Source organism: Zea mays, chromosome 6 (genome assembly GCF_902167145.1).
Source record: "Zea mays cultivar B73 chromosome 6, Zm-B73-REFERENCE-NAM-5.0, whole genome shotgun sequence".
Taxonomy (NCBI): Eukaryota; Viridiplantae; Streptophyta; class Magnoliopsida; order Poales; family Poaceae; genus Zea; species Zea mays.
In genome coordinates, this window is record NC_050101.1 from 35218972 (window position 1) to 35241811 (window position 22840).

Here is a 22840-nt window from a genome sequence, read left to right on the forward strand (position 1 = left end):
CTAACGGAGCAATCGGCTTAAGTCGGCAACGACTTAAGGTGGTGCAACATGCTCACGCTTACTTAACACGGGGTGACCACTATGCCCTGCTAACGGAGCAATCGGCTTAAGTCGGCAACGACTTAAGGCGGTGCAACATGCTCACGCTTACTTAACTCGGGGTGACCACTATGCCCTGCAACGGAGCAATCGGCTTAAGTCGGCAACGACTTAAGGCGGTGCAACATGCTCACGCCTACTTAACTCGGGGTGACCACTATGCCCTGCTAACGGAGCAATCGGCTTAAGTCGGCAACGACTTAAGGCGGTGCAACGTGCTCATGCTTACTTAACTCGGGGTGACCACTATGCCCTGCTAACGGAGCAATCGGCTTAAGTCGGCAACGACTTAAGGCGGTGCAACATGCTCGTGCTTACTTAACTCGAGGTGACCACTATGCCTTGCCAACAGAGCAATTGGCTAAAGTCAGCAGCGACTTAAGCCAGTGCAACATGCTCGCGCCTACGCAATACATAGTGACCACTACACCCTATTAACGGAAGCAATCGACTTAAGTCAGCAGCGACTTAAGGCGATCTGATGCGCTTATGATTATTCATATAGGGATGACTTCTATATCCCGCAAACAAGTTTCAAAACCATCGCACATCATTTTACTACTGCAAATTTACGAACTGATGAATTCTGAAACAATATGAGAATAACAATGTCGTTCAAGTACTGAAATGACGTCTTCTAACAAATGTCTGACCATACTAACCGCGCGCTCAAAGCACGCAAAATGTTTCTCTATTTTGTGATATTTTTCTCAGGAGCAATCGATGAGGAAGGGCGACTCGAGGAATCAGGGGCAGCATTCACGTCAGCCCTTATATCTTCGGGAACAACCACGCTGGGTCTCCTCATCAAGATTCGCCCCGCCGGAATGGCCTTATCCATGGCTCTGTCGCGCTGGGCTCTGAGAGTAACGGAAGTGTCTTCGGCAACCTTGGCAGCCAGCCGAGCAGTTTCTAACTCCTGGGCGATGGATTTCTTGGAAGCTCGGAGTTCTTTGATAGTGGCGTCCTTCGCTGATATCAACTGCTTGAGCCGGGTCACCTCATCCGTAGATTCTTGCAGCTTACAGCGTTGGTTGTCTAACTCTTCCATGGTGAAGCGATGACTCCTCTCTAGGATGGTCAGCGAGTTGCTAGAATCGCGATACAATCTGTCGAGACTGTCACGAGAAGCAGCAAGGATACGTTTTTCTTCCTGCCAACAAAAGTCAACTTCCTCAAAACATCAAGCAGGTAATAGGAGCACTACAAGGCAAGGTACAGTTTCATAAGTCACCTTTTCAGAGTTAAGCTGAGCGTGAAGGGAAGAGCTCAGTGCATTGGCGTCATCTAAGGCAGCAGAGACCTGAGCTAGTTCCGTCTGACTTTGAGAATACTTTTCTTCAAAGTCAGAGCACCGCCGGACTAATTCAGCCTGATCTCGAGAATGTTTTTCTTCAAGAGTGGAAATCTGCCGAGTCATACCTAGCAGGAGACAACCAAACAAAGGGGGTCAGAATGTAAAGCAGTTTAATAGTGAAGACAAAGAGAAGCAAAAAAGCACTAACCAGCGTTGGTCGCCTCCAAGTCAGAGACACGATGTTGAAGTAACACTGGATTCCAACGTGCAAGAGACGAAGCTACTTCTAGAACAGGAGCACCCTGTAACCTCAGCTGGCTAGCCATCCCGTCCACCAAAGCCTGATAAGGAGAGCAGATGAGTGTAATGACAGCAGTTCATGCGGTGGAAAATTCAAGCCAGAGTATATCACAGTACCTGGAGGTTGGAAAAGAACGAAGGGACCCCCAAATCATGAGAGATCAATTGATGACCGGGCGTAAGGCTGCCACCCGAAGCAGCTTGCAACGAACCAGCAGGAACCAACTCAGTGCCATCAATAGAGCCCACAACTTGGTCAGCGGGGACGTTGCCCTCTAAGGCGACCCCCTGGTCCAAAGCTTGGGCTACCACCATGCAGCCGGAGTGTGGAGGCGATCCCGCATGAACATCCATGGAAGTACAGGAGGGAGACCCCGCTTGGACACCCTCGGGGGCTGGGTCATAGTTTGCACTGCCCACTTGAGCCGGATCATCCCCGGCAGCACCCTCGGGGGCTGGGCAGTGGCTTACACTTCCCACCCGAACTAAGTCATCCCCGGCGACATCCTCGGGGGCTGGGCATGTGTCAACACCATCCTTGGGGTCCAAGTTCTCTGCGGTAGCCACTTCTAAGGCTGATGGGCCCTCAGTTACTTTCATGGGACCAGGACGATCCAAGACAGTCTCCTGACCCTCGAGATCGCGCTCTAAGGTCGACAAGGCACGGGATGACCTCAACCCAGCATCAAGCACATCAGCACAAACCTCCATCACACCATCATCTGCTGGCTCCGATAACAAATCCTCTGGAACCATATCCTCAAGAGTTTGATCAAAATTCGCCAGGGACAATTCCTGCAGACCAATGAGAGCAGACAAAGCAGGAGAAGGAACTCCACTACTTTCACCACTAGCGATGAACTGCCGACTGTTTTTCCGAGTTAAGGGAACTTCATCCTATTCCTCCCCGTCGTCTTCATTAGCAACACAGGCAGCACACCCATTGGGATCAGCAACAGATGGAGCACCCCCATTGGGATCAGCAACAGATGGAGCATCCACATTGGGATCAGCAGCAGATCGGGCACACCCATTGGGATCAGCGTCAATAAATTCAGTCACAGGCACTTCTTCAGCAGCAGGAACCGAAATACCAACATCCCGATCCAAACTGGATACTCGCCGGAGGCGTCTCTTTTTCTTTTTCTGCTCATCAGCAGAAGGATCAGGTTGATTGGCTCGGCAAGGGCGCCTCGGGCGAGTACTAGCAGGCTTCTGAATATCCAAGGTCGTATCAGCCTCTGGGAGGGGCGCCACCACCGATGTCCCAGCAGGAGCAGCATCAGAAGAGTCCTCAGCCAGCAAATCAAGCATAGCACTTATCTCTGCATCACTAGGATTCAGGGGCACCTCAAAATGGACTTGCCGTTCATCATCAGGAATTTCCCCGAGCGAGGCAACCAAGGCGCTGACTTCTTCAGCAGAGGGTCGCACTCTAAGGCCCAAACTGCCATCAGTGATAGGTGGATTCGACACAAAAAGAGTGAAGGCTTTGGGAGGAGGCAGGTTCCAGGCTGAGTATGCCACTGGGGCACCAACATTTGACACCTTGCCTCTAAGGATCATCTCAAGTCGGTTCACCAAGTCTGCAGAGGGAACTCTTCTGTTGGTAACCCGAGTTGAGTCGGCTAGGCCTCGATACAGATAAGCCGGGTATGCCCTGTCTTTCAACGGCTGAATATTCTTGAAGACAAAATCAGCAACCACAGCTTCAGCAGTCAGACCCCTCTCCTTCAGCAACCCAACTTCAGCTAGCAAAACACCTGCCTCAGCTACCTCCTGATCCGTGGGGGACTCGGTCCAACTCGGGGTGCGAACGTCCGGCTGTCTTCCCGACCGAGGGGGGAGAGAGTTTCCATAATTCTCAACAATGAACCACTCCAAGCGCCATCCCTTGATACTGTCTTTGAGAGGGATTTCGAGATACTCAGTTTTCCTCCCGCGGTGCATCTCCAAGCTAGCACCCCCAACCAATTGATGTTGTCCCCCGGCCATCCCAGGGCGACAGTGATACAAGTACTTCCACAACCCAAAATGTGGCAGCACGCCAAGAAAGGCCTTGCATAAATGAACGAAAATGGAAATTTGCAGGATAGAATTGGGATTCAGATGGGTCAAGTTAAGATGGTAGAAATCAAGGATGCCACGGAAAAAGGGAGAAATGGGAAGACCGAGGCCGCGGAGAAGGAGCGTAAATCACGGACTCATGGGTATCCTCAGTCGGGACAGTAACCCCATGGCAAATCCGCCAAGAACAGAGTTCCCTCGGGGGAAGAACCCCGATGGACATGAGGTGGAGAAGTTCGGGCTCGGAGATGACAGACATATGGTTACCTACGAAAGGCAACTGGCTGTTGGGGTCGATCGGAGGAATCACCGCAGCAGACGAACTCGAGGCTTTCCTCTTGGGCGCCATCTCGATTCTACAGGCGAGCAGAGTGGGAGGCGAATTGCAGAGAGGATTCGGAAGCGAGAAAGCAAGAACTAGGGCACGGAAAGTAGAGGCGGCTAAAAGCGCAGCACTTATGGGATATTCTAGAGCCAGATACCGTTTCAAAAAGCGCCCAGTCAGCACCCGGCGGTTATTTCCAAAACACCGGCGTGCCACGTCATCACCCGGCGGTTATTTCCAGAACACCGGTGCGCCACATTATCACTCGGCTATTATCCTCAAGGTGGCCCACATAGCCCGCTATCGCTCGGCGTCACCTCTAAAACGCTGACGTCGCCATCAAGTCACTCGGTGTTACCTCTAAAACGCTGACGTCGCCCTCAAGTCGCTCGGCGTTACCTCTAAAACGCTAACGTCGCCCTCAAGTCACTCGGTGTTACCTCTAAAACGCTGACGTCGCCCTCAAGTCGCTCGGCGTTACATCTAAAACGCTGACGTCGTCTTCAGTCGCTCGGCGTTACATCTAAAACGCTGACGTCATCTTCAGTCGCTCGGCGTTACATCTAAAACGCTGACGTCGCCCTCAAGTCACTCGGCGTTACCTCTAAAACGCTGACGTCGCCCTCAAGTCACTCGGCGTTACATCTAAAATGCTGACGTCGTCTTCAGTCGCTCGGCGTTACCTCTAAAATGCCGACGTCGTCTTCAAGTCACTCGGCAGTTATCCCTAAAACTCTGACATCATCTACAAGTCGCTCGGCAGCTACCCCTAAAAGCGTCGATATGATACCCGAGTTATTCACTTACTATTCCAAGAGAATCAACTTCACGAAAAAGGTGGGAAGAGGAATGTTTCAAGAACTTTGAGTTATGAATATCAACGGGCAATCATCACAGAGAAGCCAACATCATTTCTTCATTAAAGGGAAGATATCATACTTACAAATCAACTCATTATGAGTTGATACTTCCCTACTACTACTACTACTACTACTACTACTACTACTACTACTACTACTACACTACACTATACTACTCTACACTACTAAATACTACTACATTATTCTAACTATACTATACTAACATCTAATGACCAGTGGCATCTAGCCACTGGCCCTGCTGCTGCCGCCCCTGTTGCTGCCCTTGCTGCTACCGCCGCCGCCGCTGTCGCCGCCGTCGCCCTTGCTGCTGCCACCACCGTCGCCCTTGCTGCCACTGCTGCCGCCCCTGCCGCCACCGTCACCGTCACCGCCGCCACCGCCTTCGTCGTCGTCGTCATCGTCATCCTCGCCGTCGCCGCCGCCGCCCTCCTCGGACGAGTCCTCCTTATCCGAGGAGTACTCCGACTCATCCGAGCCCTCGAGCCCGGAGCGCTCGACGGCCCGGATGTACGTCCAAACCTCCGCCGCGAGCCCCTGGGAGTCGTCTGAGTTGTCAGACGACTCACGCGGGGGGATGGGAGTCGGAGACCCCTCAGACTCAGAGGAGAACTCCTCCTCTGAGTACTCCGAGTCACCAAAATCCTCCGATGGAGGAGTTGGCTCACGCTTGCGCTTGTTGTTCTTGCCCATGGTGGAAGCGAAAGGGAGAGGAGAAAAGCAAGCAACAGAGAGCAGCAAGAGATGTGAAAAAGCCGGAGAGACAACGACATTATTTATAGAAGGAGAAGGCAACCGCTCACCTCCAACAGCGGTCACCGAACAGTCACAAAGCATTCAATAAGCACTTCAACCCGTCTGAAGACACGTCAGGCGGCTGACGCCGTTTCACGCAACACAACACCCATTGGGACTCCAGTCAACAGCGCGGAGGATATGATTACACCCGCCGTCACATCACATTACTACTCAGAAGCAGCCGGCTAAAACACTCAGCGTACCAAGCCGTCCCTTGCCCACACCCATTGGGGGGGACGCCCAGGAATTATCGGTATATTTTTCAAAACTGTCACATCCGTGCAGGGCATGCAATGAATACCTCAAGACAAAAATGAGATATCAGTAAGAATCAAAGGAAAGCCAAATATAGCCGGTGAAGTACAAAATCTGACCGACAGAAGCGACCTGATGACTAGCCAGGGAACGTCCATCAAATGTCCAATCAGTCGCAGGGCAAATAAATTACACCACCTAGCAAGATATGGGCGGATCACGAACTCGGCTGCAAAAGACAAAATACATGCTGACCTCTAAAGCATAATATTGATGACATAATGCTGACCTCTAAAGCATTCAGAAAAAAGAAAGGATTATTCTCAGCAGAAGGACACGAAATGAAGACCTTCGAGAGGATTATTTTCAAAAATCCACTCAAAGCTCGGGATTGGGTGCACCTTCGGTGCACCCCATGAATTACCATTTCAAGCCAAGATAGTGCCGACTTCTAAGGCATGGGACAAGATAAAAGACATGGCTGACCCTCAACCAAAGCACAAGAGTAAGATGAAAGTAATTTCTGATGACGACCTTCGAGTATATTATTTTCCAAAATCTACTCGAAGCTTGGGGGCTACACCCATTGGGTGCACCTCCGGTGCACCCAATGAAGTTCATGGTCCTACAAGATGAAATGCCGACCTCTAAGGCATAAGCACGAAACAAAGCTTCAGTTTACGAGTGATCAAAGCAGGAGGAAACAGTAAGAAATCGTTCTCCCCAAATTACCTGCAAGCTGGACATGGGATCCTTGGGCTGATTACCTCAAAATTAACCCAAAGATCGGGGGCTTGTGGGGGACAGATATCCCCCAGGTCCACTAGAAGAAGTAAAAGACCTCACGAAAGGCCCAAGGGCCCAATAAATCGTAAGTTCATTCTTTCGTGGGCCTGGGGAGAGACAATCAGCAAAGCAGATCGACATGAGGCCGGATTAGTGCAAGCCCGGACGGTCCACAACGTCGAGCGAGCGACCACAACAGAGATCCGACTTTCCCGCGCTGGAGCCCCCATGCAACGGAGCCATGCGAGGATAGGTCGGCAGAACTATAGGGAGATAAACTAAAACAGTTCAGTATCTTTTAGCTACATATTGTTATCATATCCACGTGTATCGCCCCACGGTCTAGTATATAAGGCCTAGGGGCACCCCTTCAAAACGATCGACCCTATTACTCAGCCACCCACCTCTACTCTCTGCACTCTCAATTCAGAGAGCTACCTTGTAACCTCATCCACCAAGCATACTCACCAGGACGTAGGGTATTACGCGTCTCTAAGCGGCCCGAACCTGTAAACATTGTCCACTGTCCCTCGTGCATCTGGCACGAACCATTTTGCTACAGTCGTCGACACCGTCCTACTCCTAAAAACACCTTGAGGGGCAACCCCGGGTGTGCGGTCGGACCCAAAACACCGACAATGGTAGCATATTTAGTAGCAGTATATATCATAAAATGGTCCTTACGAGTTTAGCTCTATGGTTGTTGCAGCGATCCTAAATTTATGGAGAAAATAAAGTATTTAAAAAAAGAAACCGCCACACATATTGTCACACCCGGTTTTAAGGAACAAAGCCGGGTGCATCTCATACATGCGCCAAGAAGACAACATATACAATAACAGAGTGTATAGAGATAAATGTCATAAAACATCAGAGTATTTATTACATAGCGGAAGACTTAATACAAAATAAAGATAAATATAAAACGAACTAAGGATCGTTGGCGCCAATGTCGACTGAGAAACGCCACCTAGATCAGATCAAACTCCTCGCCATGTGGCTCCTCCTGAACCACCTGTTCTTCTCCTGTGGGGGGGTGTGAGACAGCAAGAGTGAGCTCACATACGTTCATAGCTCAACAAGTCGTGGGGAATAATGTGGCACGAACTCACCAAAGGTGGGAGTTCATGAAGTGTAAGGCTAATCAATGAAGTAAAGGCTGAGGCTGAGCATTGCTTTTATAAGTTGGTCAAAATTTTATTAGCAATTACTAAGTGTAAGTAAATACCAAACCTTAATAATAATAAAGAACAGTAATAGTAAAATAATCCCAAATGCGATGCAAATGTCAAATTAAATTTAAGTTCCATAGTTAATCATGTGAGGGTCCGAGCCGCTCATGACCGCGAGCACGGCTAGTATACCAGTTTTACACTCTGCAGAGGTTCCGCATCTTTACCCACAAGTCATGTTACCCATCTGCCAAGAGATGGCCAATCCCATACACCTCTACCGAGGAGGCGAGGCAGGGTAACACTACGAGGCCTTTACAAAGTTCCACTAGCTTCAGACTACCCGCTACAGTTTATAGGAAGCTCCAGTACAGGGTTCTTGTCTGACCGCCATCGCAGCAAAATCAACCCAAGGACCTCCCTACACTGACCACTCCCCTACTGCCCTTGCCCCTTTCAGGTAAGGTAGCCCTCCACTAGTTTTCCTAGTTAATCAGCCAAGGGCGTCCCATTAAACCCTTGTGGTAGCACTGTTTTCCCGGGTGGTCGCTCCATGTTCCCATTAACATAATGATCTTAACATGAACAGTAATAATAACAAGATAATAACAGAATAATCATGAATAGTGTATCTTCATACCCAAATCCACATAAAGCAATAGCAGGTACTACCCAAAAATATTTCAGGAGTGATCAAGGTATAAAGATAACCAAAACTGGAGTAACCTATTGGATCCCATCAAAATTAACCTATGCAGATCATTATAATTAATAAGAACATGGCTGGGAAAAAGTAAGTGATCAAGGGCACAACTTGCCTTCAATGAGCTCCTGCTCAGCTACTTCTACTTGCTGAACCTCAGATTCCACAGTGGCTTGTTCGTCTACTCGCATCAACACAATACATACATAGTATAGCATAAATTAACATCACATCAAACATGCAAATAAAATATACAGTAAAAATCTACACATTAAAATGAGATCCTAAGAACTGGAATCACTAAATTTGGAGTTATAAAATTCAAGTTATGGATTTCCTAAGATTTAATGTGTTAGAAATAGGGTTAAATGATAAATAAATTTTCTAACAGAGTTCATGTCAAAACAGAGGCATTAAATGATAGAGAATATTATTACAAAATTTTAGAAATTGGAATGGTTCAATTTGGACTAAAAATGGATTTTCTATGATTTATACAAGTTCTAGGGTTTATTTTCATATTAAAAATCCAATTTCTAATTCATTTAATTGATTTAAAACAATTCTGGATCGGGCCTCAATTACTGGTAAGTTCAGGGGCTAACCCGCAAGATCTCCAAGACACAGCGCTCCACTGGTCTGGACTGCGGGTTGTTTTTAAATAAACAGAGGGGCTCTTTAGCAATATAGGCACGACGAAAGGGTATCGGTGAATCTGAGCCGTCCGATTGATTGTGAACGACCACGATTAGATCAAACCCTAATAAACCCTCGCTCTCACCAGACACCATCGGATTCCGAATGTACGGTCCAGATTTAATGAAGCCAGTCCCAACATGGACCGCAGGATCGCGGATCCACGACGCTAGATCAATCGCGCGAACGGGTACACGTTTGTCTAATCCTGGCCGTTACGCAGAGAATCAATGGTCCACAGCACACCGGCGCACGCGCCACCCCCCGATGCCGCGCACACGGTGGCGCCCGGGTTCCTGCGGCGGCGCCATGGCCGGCTCTGGCCAAAATTCGCCATACCCACTCGAACTTCGAATTGAATGCGACAATACACAGTGAACAACTACACGATAACAGGGAAAGGAAGCTCACATCGAATCTAGAAGCGCCCTGCTCTGCCCACGGTGAGCGGCGGATGCCGAGCTCCGGTAAGCAATTCCGGCACCACAAGTATCCAATCCTTGGTGAAGCGGCCACGGCAGCCTTTCCCCGAGCCCGAGGAAGACCCCAGGCACCCTCGACGGTGCGGACGACGATTGAATCGGAGATTCCCCCGCGGCGGCACCGCGCTACCTCACCCACTCTCTCTCTCTGGTTCTCAACGAGGGTAGGGTTTCTAGAGGTCGGGATGGCGCGGACGGGTCCCAGGGACGCTGATATGGGCACGAGTGCGGCCGAGGGGTCCGGTTGGTGGGCGTTAGCTGGTCAATCCCGGAGGAATCGCGGCGGCCGTTGCGCGCGGGGAGCAAGATGCGCAGTAGAGAGGGGGGGGAGAAACCCACCAGTCATAGGAGCCGAGGAGCGCAGGCGTGTGGTTGACCGACAGACCGGACCACCTAGTAGGCGCACGCGGAAGCCGGAGCTGCGGGTCAACGCCCACGGACGCAAGGATCGCGATGGCATCCGCGGACTTCGGCTTGGCGGTTGAGGGTGAATCTGACAATTGGGTCCCACCAGAAGTGAGCGGGAGGCACGCGAGGGAGGACCCGGCTGACCAAAGGGGTCATGTTGGCAGCGCCCGAGTAAACTGCGCGCGGGTGGGGAGACTGAGTGGCGGGCCACACAATCTAGTGAAAGAGCAGAGAGCGCACGCGCGATCCGTTTGCCTGATCAGTGGGTCCAACGCGTCAGCCTTAGCTGAAGGGAGTTGGGCTGCGCAGGGGAGAAGGCTAGGTGGGCCGAGGCCAGGAATTAGGCCCAGCACCTGTTTCCCAATTTCATTCCTTATTCTTTTTTTTCTCCATTTTCAAATCCAATTGAATTCAAGTTTGAATTCAAACTTGATGGTTCATCATTTACACTGTGTTTGTACAGTTAACAGTAATAAGTTTAAGTATATCTATTTTTTTATATATATATTTATATCATTTCTCTTTTTCTTATTTTCCAAACCCTATTTTCAAATTTAGGGTTTAATCAAACCTTTAGATTTATTATTATTATTATTAACATTATTATTTTATTTAATGCACAAACAATAAAACTCCAACATGATACATATTATTATATTCATTTATTATTATTTTTTTATCATTTGTCTTAATTCGTCTCTAAATTCTGTGTATGCTCTTTTCATGATGCAAATGAGGCACACAAAATGAGGAGCTCTCTCAATTATTCTTTGTATACAATTTTGAGTACTACAAATCCTACCCCCCTTAAAAATAATCTCGTCCTCGAGATTTGGGAAGATCTAGGGAAAAGATAGGGAAAGTCTATTCGAAGCTCTTCTTCTCTCTCTCAAGTAGCTTCATCTTCTCCGTGATGACTCCATTGTACTTTGCACATCCTTATAACCTTATTTCTTGTAACTCGAGTCAATGTATCAAGAATCTTGATCGGATACTTCGTGTAAGTCAAATCACCCTGAACACGGAGCTCTTACATTGGTAACTGTTCCTCAGGTACCCTGAGACATTTCTTCAGCTGAGATACATGAAAGACATCATGAACATCCGCAAGATGATCCGGTAACTCCAATTGATATGCAACCTCTCCCACTCGCTTTAAGATTAAGAAGGGTCCAATAAAGCGAGGGGACAACTTTCCTTTCACTTTAAATCTTCTCATGCCCCGGAGTGGTGACACCTTCAAATAGACATAATCTCCCTCTTTAAACTCTAGCAGTCTTCTCCGGGTATCAGCATAGCTCTTCTGCCTGGACTGTGCAGTTCTCAAATTCTCCCTTATTTGCTGGACTTGTTCCTCTGCTTCTTGTATAATCTCAGGTCCAAACAACTGCCTTTCACCAGTTTGATCCCAGTACAGTGGAGTCCTGCACTTTCTGCCATACAAAGCCTCAAAAGGTGACATCTTCAGACTGGCCTGATAACTATTATTATATGAGAACTCAGCATAAGGTAGACTCTTGTCCCAACTACTACCATGCTGAAGGGCACAAGCTCTCAACATGTCCTCCAATACTTGATTAGTCCTTTTAGTCTGTCCATCAGTCTGAGGATGGTAGGCCGAACCAAAATTCAACTTCAAATCCATATTCTCACGACAACTTTTCCAAAATCTGGAGGTAAATTGTGATCCTCTATCCGAAATGATCTTCTTCGGTACACCATGTAGAGACAAAATCCAAACCATATATAACTCTACCAATTGGGATACCATAAGTAGTCTTGACCGAAATGAAATGAGTCACTTAGGTCTGTCTATCCACAATCACCCATATCGAATCATATCCTTTCGGGGTGCGCGGCAATCCAGTAATGAAATTTATACCAATCTCTTCCCACTTCCATTCGGGTATCTTTAATGGGTTCAATAGTCCAGCTGGCCCCTGGTGTTCAGCCTTAACTCTTTGGCACACATCGCACATAGCCACATGTGCAGCCACATCTCTCTTTAATCCATACCACCAATACTTCCGCTTCAAATCCTGATACATCTTAGTACTTCCAGGATGGATAGAATAAATTGAGTCATGAGCTTCCTTCAATATAGTTTCCCGAAGGCTATCAATATCGGGAACATAGATCCGATTCTTGAACCATATCGTGCCTTGCTCATCCTCCGTGAATTCCGGAACTCGACCTTCAAAAATCAGATCCTTAGTCTCTTGTATTTTAGCATCACCAATTTGACCTTTGCGGATTTCTTGCTCCAAAGTAGGTTCCACATCCATAATAACTCCTTTAGTTTGAGCAACTATTCCCCAGGTTAAGTCTCCTAAAATCCTCAACAATCTCATCTAGTAGCTGGGCAACAACAGCTGAATAAACATGCTCCTTTTGACTCAAGGCATCTGCAACCAAATTGCCTTGCCCGGGTGATAGTGGATCTCCAAATCATAATCCTTAATAAGCTCCAACCAACGGCGTTGCCTAAGGTTGAGATCCTTCTGAGTGAATATATACTTCAAATTCTTATGATCCGTGTACACTTGGCACTTAGTTCCCATGACACAATGTCTCCATATCTTTAGTGCATGCACAACGGCAGCCAGCTCCAAGTCATGAGTGGGGTAGTTCAATTCATGTTTCCGCAACTGTCGAGATGCATAGGCAATCACATGTCCTTCTTGCATGAGCACGCATCCCAATCCTTGGCCACATGCATCACAATAAATGTCAAATCCCTTCTGTAGATCTGGCATAATCAATACTGGTGGCGACATTAGTCTCTCCTTCAATTGATCAAAGCTTTCTTGGCACTTCTCATCCCACTTGAATTCTCTTCCTTTTTCCAAAAGCGATGTCATAGGCTTAGCAATTTTAGAGAACCCTTCAATAAATCTCCGATAATATCCTGCTAGTCCCAAGAAACTCCGAATCTCAGTAACTATAGTGGGCACTCTCCACTCCATTATCTCTATCACTTTAGCAGGATCCACTGCTATTCCTCCATTAGAAATAATATGACCAAGGAATGGCACCTTGTCAATCCAAAACTCGTACTTGCTGAACTTAGCATAGAGTTGATTATCTCGCAGCTTTTGTAGCACCAACCTTAGATGTTGTTCATGATCACTTTCATTCCTAGAATAGATCAGAATATCGTCGATAAACACCACGACGAATCTGTCCAAATACTCCATAAACACTTTGTTCATCAAATTCATGAAATAAGCCGGTGTATTGGTTAACCCAATTGACATAACAGTAAACTCATATAATCCATATCGGGTTGAGAAAGCCGTCTTAGGAATATCTGAGGGTCTAATCCTCATCTGATGGTATCCCGATCGGAGATCAATCTTCGAGAATACCCTGGCTCCTCTCATCTGATCAAACAAATCCTCAATACGGGGTAATGGATACTTGTTCTTCACCGTGACATCATTGAGTGATCTATAGTCCACACACATCCGTTGTGATCCATCCTTTTTCTGCACAAATAACACCGGTGCTCCCCAAGGTGAGGAACTCGAACGAATGTACCCAGCCTATTGTAACTCTGTTAATTACTTCTTAAATTCCTTTAGTTCTTCTACGGACATCTTGTATGGCCGTTTAGGAGTAAGGGTAGTCCTAGGTAAGAGATCAATGACAAACTCAACTTCCCTATCTGGAGGCATCTCTAATAACTCCTCTAGAAAGACATCCGGAAAATCTCTAACTGCACGGATGTTGTCACCCACCAACTTCTCATCTACTAAGAATACCGAGTCTGATGGTGGTAGTTACTGCAACTTCAACTTCAAATCTTTGTCCTTTGGAACTGGTGAGTTCTAAGGTTCCCTTAGCACAGTGTATATACTGCCTTTGCCTTTCTTAACCATGACATACCAAGGATCACATCTATAGTGCTCTCTTCTAACACTATAGGGGTAGCCCATCTGGGTTAGAACACAGGGTAAGAAAGGAAGAATTGTAGACAAGGCGAGTAATTACGAGAAATGTTATTGCGGGGGATTTATTAGTTAAGCAGTTTAATGTTTTACCTACCATAGCTAATTTATTACCTTATGCTGGCACATGCTAAGATGTCCATATATAATATTTCAATCAATCAAAGAAGCAAATCAGGCACTGATCATCAGAACAATCAACCAACATTTTTAATAGAGAAAATAGTTTTAATTCTGTCTTAGGCTTCCTGTCTCTTAAAAATGTCATAGGGGTAGGGATTCCAAGGTGTGAAATCCATCTTGTCTAAGAGTAGAAAAGGTAAGAATGATCAGAGTAGAACAGTAGAAGGTGAGACAGGATCAAGATAAGTGTAGAAAGAATCAGAGTAAGGTGAGCGTAGAATGAATCAGAATAAGATAAGTAGGTAAGGGTTTGTCCATTTCTATCTAGGTTTCGTCCTACAGTCAACATTTCCTCTGATACCACTTCTGTCACACCCGGTTTTAAGGAACAAAGCCGGGTGCATCTCATACATGCGCCAAGAAGACAACATATACAATAACAGAGTGTATAGAGATAAATGTCATAAAACATCAGAGTATTTATTACATAGCGGAAGACTTAATACAAAATAAAGATAAATATAAAACGAACTAAGGATCGTTGGCGCCAATGTCGACTGAGAAACGCCACCTAGATCAGATCAAACTCCTCGCCATGTGGCTCCTCCTGAACCACCTGTTCTTCTCCTGTGGGGGGTGTGAGACAGCAAGAGTGAGCTCACATACGTTCATAGCTCAACAAGTCGTGGGGAATAATGTGGCACGAACTCACCAAAGGTGGGAGTTCATGAAGTGTAAGGCTAATCAATGAAGTAAAGGCTGAGGCTGAGCATTGCTTTTATAAGTTGGTCAAAATTTTATTAGCAATTACTAAGTGTAAGTAAATACCAAACCTTAATAATAATAAAGAACAGTAATAGTAAAATAATCCCAAATGCGATGCAAATGTCAAATTAAATTTAAGTTCCATAGTTAATCATGAGAGGGTCCGAGCCGCTCATGACCGTGAGCACGGCTAGTATACCAGTTTTACACTCTGCAGAGGTTGCGCATCTTTACCCACAAGTCATGTTACCCATCTGCCAAGAGATGGCCAATCCCATACACCTCTACCGAGGAGGCGAGGCAGGGTAACACTACGAGGCCTTTACAAAGTTCCACTAGCTTCAGACTACCCGCTACAGTTTATAGGAAGCTCCAGTGCAGGGTTCTTGTCTGACCGCCATCGCAGCAAAATCAACCCAAGGACCTCCCTACACTGACCACTCCCCTACTGCCCTTGCCCCTTTCAGGTAAGGTAGCCCTCCACTAGCTTTCCTAGTTAATCAGCCAAGGGCGTCCCATTAAACCCTTGTGGTAGCACTGTTTTCCCGGGTGGTCGCTCCATGTTCCCATTAACATAATGATCTTAACATGAACAGTAATAATAACAAGATAATAACAGAATAATCATGAATAGTGTATCTTCATACCCAAATCCACATAAAGCAATAGCAGGTACTACCCAAAAATATTTCAGGAGTGATCAAGGTATAAAGATAACCAAAACTGGAGTAACCTATTGGATCCCATCAAAATTAACCTATGCAGATCATTATAATTAATAAGAACATGGCTGGGAAAAAGTAAGTGATCAAGGGCACAACTTGCCTTCAATGAGCTCCTGCTCAGCTACTTCTACTTGCTGAACCTCAGATTCCACAGTGGCTTGTTCGTCTACTCGCATCAACACAATACATACATAGTATAGCATAAATTAACATCACATCAAACATGCAAATAACATATACAGTAAAAATCTACACATTAAAATGAGATCCTAGGAACTGGAATCACTAAATTTGGAGTTATAAAATTCAAGTTATGGATTTCCTAAGATTTAATGTGTTAGAAATAGGGTTAAATGATAAATAAATTTTCTAACAGAGTTCATGTCAAAACAGAGACATTAAATGATAGAGAATATTATTACAAAATTTTAGAAATTGGAATGGTTCAATTTGGACTAAAAATGGATTTTCTATGATTTATACAAGTTCTAGGGTTTATTTTCATATTAAAAATCCAATTTCTAATTCATTTAATTGATTTAAAACAATTCTGGATCGGGCCTCAATTACTGGTAAGTTCAGGGGCTAACCCGCAAGATCTCCAAGACACAGCGCTCCACTGGTCTGGACTGCGGGTTGTTTTTAAATAAACAGAGGGGCTCTTTAGCAATATAGGCACGACGAAAGGGTATCGGTGAATCTGAGCCGTCCGATTGATTGTGAACGACCACGATTAGATCAAACCCTAATAAACCCTCGCTCTCACCAGACACCATCGGATTCCGAATGTACGGTCCAGATTTAATGAAGCCAGTCCCAACATGGACCACAGGATCGCGGATCCACGGCGCTAGATCAATCGCGCGAACGGGTACACGTTTGTCTAATGCCGCGCACACGGTGGCGCCCGGGTTCCTGCGGCGGCGCCATGGCCGGCTCTGGCCAAAATTCGCCATACCCACTCGAACTTCGAATTGAATGCGACAATACACAGTGAACAACTACACGATAACAGGGAAAGGAAGCTCACATCGAATCTAGAAGCGCCCTGCTCTGCCCACGGTGAGCGGCGGATGCCGAGCTCCGGTAAGCAATTCCGGCACCACAAGTATCCAATCCTTGGTGAAGCGGCCACGACAGCCTTTCCCCGAGCCCGAGGAAGACCCCAGGCACCCTCGACGGTGCGGACGACGATTGAATCGGAGATTCCCCCGCGGCGGCACCGCGCTACCTCACCCACTCTCTCTCTCTGGTTCTCAACGAGGGTAGGGTTTCTAGAGGTCGGGATGGCGCGGACGGGTCCCAGGGACGCTGATATGGGCACGAGTGCGGCCGAGGGGTCCGGGAGGTGGGCGTTAGCTGGTCAATCCCGGAGGAATCGCGGCGGCCGTTGCGCGCGGGGAGCAAGATGCGCAGTAGAGAGGGGGGGAGAAACCCACCAGTCATAGGAGCCGAGGAGCGCAGGCGTGTGGTTGACCGACAGACCGGACCACCCAGTAGGCGCACGCGGAAGCCGGAGCTGCGGGTCAACGCCCACGGACGCAAGGATCGCGATGGCGTCCGCCGACTTCGGCTTGGCGGTTGAGGGTGAATCTGACAATTGGGTCCCACCAGAAGTGAGCGGGAGGCACGCGAGGGAGGACCCGGCTGACCAAAGGGGTCATGTTGGCAGCGCCCGAGTAAACTGCGCGCGGGTGGGGAGACTGAGTGGCGGGCCACACAATCTAGTGAAAGAGCAGAGAGCGCACGCGCGATCCGTTTGCCTGATCAGTGGGTCCAACGCGTCAGCCTTAGCTGAAGGGAGTTGGGCTGCGCAGGGGAGAAGGCTAGGTGGGCCGAGGCCAGGAATTAGGCCCAGCACCTGTTTCCCAATTTCATTCCTTATTCTTTTTTTTCTCCATTTTCAAATCCAATTGAATTCAAGTTTGAATTCAAACTTGATGGTTCATCATTTACACTGTGTTTGTACAGTTAACAGTAATAAGTTTAAGTATATCTATTTTTTTATATATATATTTATATCATTTCTCTTTTTCTTATTTTCCAAACCCTATTTTCAAATTTAGGGTTTAATCAAACCTTTAGATTTATTATTATTATTATTAACATTATTATTTTATTTAATGCACAAACAATAAAACTCCAACATGATACATATTATTATATTCATTTATTATTATTTTTTTATCATTTGTCTTAATTCGTCTCTAAATTCTGTGTATGCTCTTTTCATGATGCAAATGAGGCACACAAAATGAGGAGCTCTCTCAATTATTCTTTGTATACAATTTTGAGTACTACACATATCTTTCCTAAATTTACGCGCATGCAAGGGACCGTGTTTGACTCATGCATGCATTTCCTTTTTTGCGCGCACAGACGTGGACGCGGGTGGTACAACTGACAGCCTAGTCCAGTCGGTGCGCTGGGTTGAACCAGGTTGCAGGAGTGATCGGCCTGGGCTTCCTTTAACTATTGGAAACCCAGAGCTCCCGTTATACCTGCCATTATATATATATATATATGGCGATGGTAATGGAAGCCCTGGGCTTCCATTAGTACCAGGAAGCCCCAGCCAGGTATAGTCACGTTCCGTACCAGCGTGCGTCCCATCGGGCACGGGTTCTGATTTGGACAGATTTTAGCGTAAAACGTGAACAAAAACAGCGTAAATGATTATGAATTTTAGCGTAAATCGTAGATCTGTTTTGAAACGACGAATGCGACCCGAAAATTACTGCGTAAAAATCTCGCGCGTCCCATCGTGATCGGGTTCTGACTCGGACAGATTTTAGCGTAAAACATGAACCAAAATAGCGTAAATGAGTACGTAATTTAGCGTAAATCGTATATCTGTTTCGTAACCGTAAATGGATCCCGAAATTATGGCGTAATAATCGCGTGCGTCCGATCGTGCGCGGGTTTTGGCTCAAATAGATTTTAGCGTAAAACGTGAGCTAAAACAGCGTAAATGAGTAGATAATTTAGCGTAAATCGTATACCTGTTTCGTAACAGCAAATGAGGCCTGAATTACGTCATGAAAATCACGTGCGGCCGATTGAGCGCGGGTTCTGGCTCGAATGGATTTCAGCGTAAATCATGAACCAAAACAACGTAAATGAGTATAAATTTTAACGTAAATCGTCCATCTGTTTCATAATAACGAATGTAGCGTAAAATGCAAGCTAACCATCTACAGGAGAACTGTTTCAGATTTTGCAATAAGATATACGAGATAATTATTCCTGTACTCAACTATGATAATGTCGTGTTTACATTTTATCTGTTGGTACATACACACAAAACTCTGTTTCACCATAACACCACTGTTAGCAAAAAAACTGAGTTCAAAAGGCTCTTCCAGCTTTCCTAATGTGGAGAAAACCACCGAGGTCCATATCTGCAAATGTAACATGAACTGTTAATAAGATCTTTCCTTGTTAATATGTCTTTTCATGTTTGTTATGACTAACATAACCTAAAGTCTAAACTGAATGCAAACTTGAGTTAGAAGATCAGATTACCTATAGCACAGATGTCATGTGATTCTGACTATTTTAGGACCAACAAACCATTTGGAAGCCAAACAAATCCCTGTTCAATTTGCCTCAAAGCAACATATAAGAAATTACATAATTAGCTTCTGAATATGTGCACTGCTCTTGGAATACATTCTAAGAGTTTTGAAAAGCCTTTTCTTGAGTGCATTTCTGAATTTGATGGTACAGAAGGTGTTAAATATATACAACAATCTGATATTCTAGACTACCTGAAGCATGTAGAATCAAGGTTGCAAGAACATGAAAGGTGTACGTGAAGGATCCTGACTTCCTGTGTGTGCTGAGTTGCTAGACACTCTTGTTACTTATTTATGGCATATTCATGGTGTGGTTTACCATGGTATATATAGGACAAATGAACCTAAAGGCTTAAGGCAGGTGAAAGTTGATGTGAGGACAGACGATTGGGCTACCTCAAATGGAGCAGGATGGGAAAATAAACTTGATTCATTCTGGCAAGGCAGAACTCAAGGTGAAGATGCTTGCACATCAGCATCACCTCTAAAAAGCAATAGTGGGGAAAAAAACAAGTGTCACTAACCGCTGACTAATCATAGCAGCAATTCTTGAGATAGAAATAAGTGCATAGTGAAGTACACTAGAAGACATAAAAAGACTTCCAGGTCCCATATAACTAGTCGCTTAAAAGGCTATCAAATCTAAAGAATGTTTGTGGAGAAAAAACATATATAACAAACAAAAAAATTAATAGATGTCGTACCTAGCAGAAAACACAATTCAAAAACTATATTCTTTGATACTGAGTATACTATCATTGTCAGCCATATAAAAAAAGATAATCACCTATTCCTACAGCTGGCAGAACTGAATTTGAAGCAACAGAACTTATTATCTGGAGGCAATCATTTTTATGACCAGTACGCCAATGCAGTGCCTAAGAAACAGCAATCAAGAGCCATCAATCTAAAATATAAGTTTGTATCAGCTGTCAGAAACGAATTGATGGACACTAAAGTTTGGCATACATACCTGATGTTTCTCATAACAGTACCTTGCTTTCTTGCAGCTACTACATATTTTATCACCTTTCCAGGTACCACACCAGTGGCATACAGGAGCTGGCAACAAATAGTTATGCATTTGAAAGAATTTAGTAACATTAACTGTTTGACAGCCAAGGGACAAGTAAAGCTCATTTACCAACAACTAGTAGACAGATTGCAAGATTATAGGCACCGAAACAGTAATTTGACACACCAGAAAGTTTTAAGACAGCAATTGTCGTATATTTATGCTAAGTTTACATATTTCCGAATAAACTTCTCTTGAATAAAATTTGCATCTGCCATAGGTCCCTAGACACTCCAAACATAAATAAACATAAATGTTCCCAAATGAGAAAACAAGGTAGTAGTTGACATGGAGAAAATGTTGCACACTGACATAAACTACTAATGTAATAAATGACAATGTCAAGAAATTAGGAGAAGCAGAAGTCAGTATCAAACATTTACAATTTCACATATTTATACAACATCTAGTGCAGGATATATACTGTCAACTGCCACTCAACAGAAGACAACACTACCTCCTGGACAGAGTGGTTTGTCAGAGCCATCATGCTTTGGAGGTTGAGCTGAGTAGAAGGCATTATTCCGTGGCAATTGGCACCGGAAAATCTTCACGCTGGAAAACAATCCACTGCAAACCATCAAAATCAGAAGATATCTGAACAAAAACCATTACAGATACAAGATTTTCATCACCTTCTACATGGATTCCCGTACTTGTGCTTCCATTGTTCATGTTGATCTCGAAGCAAGCATGCCATGGCCAACCACATTGTTAGTACTAATGTACTACTATTATAGTATGTAGAAGAGACCACGGAGAGAGAGCGTTGCAATAACGCTGACGTAAATACAGATATGTACTCCGTATTATGCTCGAGACATTAAAATATGATGAGGATAGCTGTTCAGACGAATCGACGACGGAGACCTGATCGGGCATTGCCCTGCCAGTTGCCACCCGGTGTGACGTGTGCCCTGATGCAAATTATTTGGTCACACAAACTTGTTCCAAGATACATACATGGGCACGACAGGAAGACAACAACTATGTGATGCTAGCGGACCGATCACATGATTTAAGCTCATTTTTGGAATTCTCAACCAAATTTAGTGTCCTAAAATTATTAGGTAAATTATGCTGGACGAAACTAAAGCATCCTTTACCATTTTTCAGAATCATATCACTAATGAAATCATCCTAAATTATTTTAAATGATGTCAGATCCCTATAATGCAACTAAAAGAGTCAAATTAACACTCTAAATAACCAAAACGCCAGCTCAATCCCAAAAGCAGGAGTAACTGCGATATAACTGGAACGCAGCTGAAGCTAACCTCAATAATATATATTTTCCATTGGAATTACATCCACAACAAATAATTCACGAAGCAAGAAAGGTGGCTACATCCACAACAAATATATATGTGTTGAATCCAATTCATCCATCTTATCTCAAGATACTGACATAATTATCGGCTAAAAAAGGAACTCGCATAAAAGTTCTGACGAATCTCAATGGAATCTAAAAGGAAGGGGAAGAAGACAGTTGGGTACCTACGCCTGGCCATCGAGCTCGCGCTATCGTACGACTGGCCAGGAACCGCTCCCGCCAGTCTGCGCCGCGCCACTCGACGCCCAGGTCCAGATACGCGCTCACCAGCTGCTCCGCGACGTCTGCCACGGCGGCCACGAACTCCTCCAGCGGGCGCTTGGATCGGCGGAGTAGGTGCCGCAGCGCGCGCTCCTTGTGCTCCTCCATGGGCAGGAGTTCGCCGTCGCCAGCGTTGCTCGGCAGCTCCATCTCCCCCGTCGGCGCCTGCAAGGGGGGTCGTCTCAGGCTGCTGGAACACCGCCTCCAGGGTAGATCTGCCCGCCGTACCCGTCCCAAGACATCGCGGTCGACGACATAAAGGAAAGCAGAAGCGGAGGCTGTGAGATCCAGTACAGGTGGATCTGGATCTGGGCGGGGTGGTTGTCTGGATCGGGCAGTGGGGCTCGGAGGCGACGGCGGCGTGAGTGGAGGCTGCCGCCACTGAAACCCTATTTTTCTTACACACAACAACTGTCGGGGAGGTTGGATAGAGTGATCTGTTTTATACGATAGTGTTATAGCAAAATAAACGTAAACTTATGTACAACAAAACGTAAAGATGATTTTAGGTCGACCGATCGAGTGGAGGTCAGGGCTTTCTCTAATTAGAGAGCCCAGGGACTATATATATATATATATATATATATATATATATATATATATATATATATATATATATATATATATATATATATATATATATATATATATAGGGAAGAGGTAATGGAAGCCCTAGGCTTCCCCTACTAATGGAAGCCCCAGCCAGGACGCGGTCGGCCTAGCACCCACGTGCTTGCTCAGCCATGCAATATACGACTGCATAA

At 45.7% G+C, this 22840-nt stretch overlaps 1 pseudogene across 1 annotated transcript; it reads right to left on the bottom strand.

The window, feature by feature from the left end:
• Nucleotides 1-19060: 19060 nt before the first annotated feature.
• On the bottom strand, nucleotides 19061-22474 carry LOC109940339 (uncharacterized; annotated as a pseudogene). Its single transcript, NR_148406.1, has 7 exons — nucleotides 22083-22474; nucleotides 21118-21399; nucleotides 20940-21037; nucleotides 20381-20469; nucleotides 20195-20285; nucleotides 19355-19424; nucleotides 19061-19230 (listed from the first exon to the last, which is right to left on the bottom strand). The product of NR_148406.1 is annotated as an uncharacterized protein (transcript).
• Between the last annotated feature and the right edge of the window lie 366 nt (nucleotides 22475-22840).